This window comes from Mirounga leonina, unplaced genomic scaffold, assembly GCF_011800145.1.
Source record: "Mirounga leonina isolate KUSES-001 unplaced genomic scaffold, KU_Mleo_1.0 Mir_366, whole genome shotgun sequence".
NCBI classification, from domain to species: Eukaryota; Metazoa; Chordata; class Mammalia; order Carnivora; family Phocidae; genus Mirounga; species Mirounga leonina.
In genome coordinates, this window is record NW_023270709.1 from 28,638,227 (window position 1) to 28,642,990 (window position 4,764).

The window sequence follows — 4,764 nt, forward strand, 5'->3', positions numbered from 1 at the left end:
GAAGGAAGAAAAGAAGGAGAAGGAAGGAAGAAGAAAGAAGGAAGGAAAAAAGGAAGGAGAAGGAAGAAGGAAGAAGAAAAGGAAGGAAAGAAGGAAGGAGAAGGAAGAAGAAGGACGGAAGGAAGGAAGAAGGAAGGAAGGAAGGAAGAAGGAAGAAGGAAGGGAGGAAGAAAGAAGGAGGAAGGAAGGAGGAAGGGAGGGAAGGGGGAGGGAGGCAGAGAGGGGGGAGGGAGGGAGGAAGGAGGGAGGGAGGTAGGGTGAAGGGAAGGAGGGAGGGAGGGAGGGAGGGAGGGAGGAAGGAAGGAAGGAAGGAAGGAAGGAAGGAAGACCAGTACCACAGAGGTGCTCGGGCAATTCAGGTCCAGGGGAGGAGATAAGACTGCAGTGTAACTACTTCGCAATATTGGTGTGAAATGAGGAGTAGAGAGTGTGTCGGTCACCACCCTCCTAAATCGCTGCGCCCCACGTCTCTGGAGAGGGGGCGTCCTCACTCTGTCCCAGGCACTGCTTCTCTGGTTCTGAGAGCCCCAAGCAACGGAGACAGGAAAGGGGATTAGGAAACGCGCTCCTGTGGACATTGCACCTCTTTCAGAAAAAAATGTTTCCGAGGAACTTGAAGGAAGAGAAGGAGCCCATTCCTAGCACAACACACTAAAAATCAGTCCCTTCCAACCATAATGACGTAGGTGTACGTGGATCTTTGTTTGAACTCAGGGCTACTTCCACCAAAGTCACCGGAAACTGAGGGGCATACCGTTGTAAAGAAAACTTCCTCTCCTCCCTCTTCCTTTCTTATCAGTGTAGACTCAGGCATTCTTATTTTAGCCATTAAATTCATTTACTTATTTTTGTTTAAGTGGACCCCACCCCCAGCCCATCGCGGGGCTCGAGCTCGCCCCCCTGAGATCAAGGCGCGGACGCGTAACCAACTGAGCCATCCAGGCGCCCCGGATTTTTGTTCATTGTAACGCTCCGTGCTTCCAAGATTTGTCTAGTAGACCCTGTGTCCTTCTAAGTGGGCCGGCGTCTGTTGAGCATTTCTTACATTCTGGCAGGGAGAGACGGTCCAGGCTCCTCTTGTGATTTCCCTGCCCCAAGCCTCGGTGACAGCAGATCCTTCCGGCAGCCTTGGTTCCTGCTGGTGGGGATCTGTATTAGGAAATTAAGATAGGACGCCGGCTCTCCTCGCTGTCACCAGGGTGTCGCTCTTTCAGCAGACAGAGCTAGGAAGGGGCTCTTCCCTGACGTCTTCTCTTAACGCTTTGTGTGTGGCCCCAATTTAGGGTGGGCTGACCAGCACGAATGGACCTTGGGAAGGGTGCCTTTCTGTCCAGCATCACTGCCTTCCTCTTTATGCAGCCGGACAGGGAATGCAATCTAGGGGGCTCAAAAATAAGGGAGCTGTATATAAAGAGTCTTTGTTAGCAGTCTCAGGTCCTCAGGGCTCCTGGGGAGGTAGATGGCTGTGATTAAAATGCTTCTGAAAAAAAGGGAAAAGGGCGAGCAAAAGCGTCGGGGGTGTAGCTCAGTGGTAGAGCGCGTGCTTAGCATGCACGAGGCCCCGGGTTCAATCCCCGGCACCTCCACTTCCCAGATCCTCCTAAACCTCGGTTGCAGGGATCTTTTGGTCTCTGGATGAAAAACCCCGGGTTTTGGTCTGCAATTCTCTTTTGTATTAGGAGGATGCTCTCTTAGCGAACTGCCTAGATAGGCATTCTGGAATACAAGGTGATAATTAATGCTCGTTTACTCAAAGTCGGCATTTTTATTATCCATCCACCATGAGCAACCGCTGCTGCGTTAAGTCTCACACTCCACAGAAACTGAGTTGTGTGGAAAATCTGAGTTCCGAGAGCAGGAACCTCTCCAACCTGGAAGGGCAGCTCCTAAGACAGTTAAACCACACCCACCTCGTCTTCCATGCGCCCCAAACTAGCATCCGGGACCAGGTCAAGAGGGTTTTTCCTGGATGGGAGGGAAAATTCAAAATTAAAGGCCTAGGAAATCTGAAAACGTCAACCTGCTCTAGTACTTTTGGGGAGGACACTTTCTCCTCTGGAACGAAGAACATGGGAATGCCCAGTAATGAGAGGCTGCATAATTTGCTGGGTCCTGAGCCCTGCCAAGCATGCTGGTCACCGTCCCCTGCAGCTGGCCCTGATGACAGGTCAGGTGACAGGTCAGGGACAGTCCATCCCAGCCGAAGAAGCAGGCCGCTCTCTGTTCCCTTGCCATCTCTAGACAGACTGAGAGAGAGAATCAAGGATGCCGGGTGTGAGCTGAGAAGGCAGAAGATGCTCGTTTACTACAGAGACCTGCCACACTGCCCTGCCCTGTTTGGATTCCAAAATTAAAGAGGTGACCAGAGCTGGGAAAACTTCTCTCCCACTGGTCCTGAGCTCAGACTCTGGGGTAGGAGCCCTGGGCACTTGGGAAGCATCAAAGAGCACAGACACACCTTGTCTCCCGACTTAGGGCAATTGCTTTGTCCTTGTGGGACAACTCTACCTTCCTCCAAAGGGAGTTTTGAATCCACAGTCTCGATCACAATAATAACTTTGACGAGTCCTCGTGAACTTGATCAGACCACCCAGTTCATAAAGTAAAATAGTTTTTATGTCTGACTTAAACCAGGAGAAAATATTGTACAGGGAGACCTGAGTGCAAAGCAAGAGAGCTCAGTGAAAGAGAAAGGCTATTCTTTTTTTTTTTTTTAAAGATTTTTTTTTTTTTTTTTTTTTGACAGAGAAAGACACAGCGAGAGAGGGAACACGAACGGGGAGTGGGAGAGGGAGAAGCAGACTCCCCGCCGAGCAGGGAGCCCGATGCGGGACTCGATCCCGGGACTCCAGGATCATGACCTGAGCCGAAGGCAGTCGCCTAACCAACTGAGCCACCCAGGCGCCCGAGAAAGGCTATTCTTGATCACAAAAGAGGTGACTGGTTTGGTTTCTGTTAATTCAGTGTTTGTCACAAATAATGTGCCACTTTCAGGAAACCAAACTGCTGCATTAATCGAGAGGCACTGTGAAGGTTTTGCTTCACGAGTTTAGGAGCCTCTCATCTCTCCGACTCCATAAATGTGGGCCACATTGGCAAGTCATGCCCAATCACCAATTGTTCAGTGATTAACCTACACCAACTCGAGGGGGCGTGCTCCACCCAAAATAAATGTTCCTTTCCTGCAAGAGGAGTCGCCAAGCAATTCTGCGCCTCCCGGATTCCACACGGAAGACACACCTTGCGCTTTTCCCGAGACCTACCTCTACCATCCCTCACACCTGGTGATTCCATCAAACATGTTCTAAGATTACACTCTTATTTTTCCTCCAAATATCTTCACTCCTTAATTTGAATTCTGTACATATTGTAAATATGTAGTTATTCATAAAAGAAAAAAATTTTGTCGCCACACTACAATCTGTAAACAGTGTGGTTTTTTCAATTTATTATGAGCACAAGCAGGGGGAGCAGCAGAGGGAGAGGGAGAAGCAGGCTCCCCGCCGAGCAAGGAACCCGATGTGGGGCAGGGCTCTGGGATCATGACCTGAGCCAAAGGCAAGCGTTTAACTGACTGAGTCACCGGGCGTTCCTGCAACACACTTTTTAACTCATTTCTACCTTGAAGTTTTCTATGTGTGTGCATGTCGTATGAGGATCAGTCAAAAGACACCGTGAAATGGCCCATAAAAGAAGAATCTCTCTATTGTGTGTGTGTGTGTGTGTGTGTGCTGTGCATGTTCTTATGAGAAATTATTTGACATTAGGCCATCTTGATTTCTCTGGTGACATGGGGAAAATTACTGAACGTCTCTGGTCATTTTAACTGAGCCTTTTAATTTTTCTTACTGCCAAACAGCCTTGCCAATGACATGCCATCGCTGCTAGTTTTGCATCTGTCTGGAATTTCTCAATTTTAAGGGCTCCAGGAAAGAACAACACTAAGCATTCTTAAATGAAGGATAAGGTCACTACTGAGATTAGAATACTAAAAACTGAAAGCAGAATAAAACCAAGGTCATAAAAATTCAGATATGAAAACTCAATTTCATCAATAACTTCTTTCTTGGCATTCCTTGGGTGGAAACTAAATCACTATTTCATTTTATTTTGCCATATATTCATTCACCATTTCTAGGTCAACATCTTTGATGCAACCCTTCACTAATGTCTTGGCAATCACAGTTTTTGATAAAGTACCATTTTGTAACAGCCTGGATCACTAATGTTATTATGTAAAATATTGAACATCTGCTCTTGGATTCAATCTTCCTTTCAAAGAACTCTTTTTGTTTTGCATATATTTCATGTTTTGGTGTTAACGTAACTTAAGTTTTAATGGCTTTGTTGCTTGATTAACCAGGACATTTCTGCAAATACCCCAGCATGCATTAGCACTTCACCATCAGTGAAAACTGCAAAACTAAATTTAACCTATGAAAGATCACTTTTCCACCTAAAACCAGTAGGACCAATTTTGGTCTTCATTTTTTGCAATCATTTCTATCCTTATCATATTGAGATACTACTGCTTTTTGACAAAAAAAAGTCAAAATAAATCTAATTTAGTCTTCAGTAAATGAGGTTTAAAAATAAATGACATAGGGGCGCCTGGGTGGCTCAGTCGGTTAAGCGACTGCCTTCCGCTCAGGTCATGATCCTGGAGTCCTGGGATCGAGTCCTGCATCGGGCTCCCTGCTCGGCAGGGGGTCTGCTTCGTCCTCTGACCCTATCCCCTCTCATGTGTTCTCTCTCTCTCATTTC

The 4,764-nt window shown here is 47.2% G+C and overlaps 1 non-coding gene across 1 annotated transcript; it reads left to right on the top strand.

Moving 5' to 3' along the window:
- The first annotated feature begins 1,514 nt into the window (after positions 1 to 1,514).
- Positions 1,515 to 1,586, top strand: TRNAA-AGC. Its single transcript has one exon. It is a non-coding gene; the product is annotated as a tRNA-Ala (tRNA).
- The last annotated feature ends 3,178 nt before the right edge of the window (positions 1,587 to 4,764 follow it).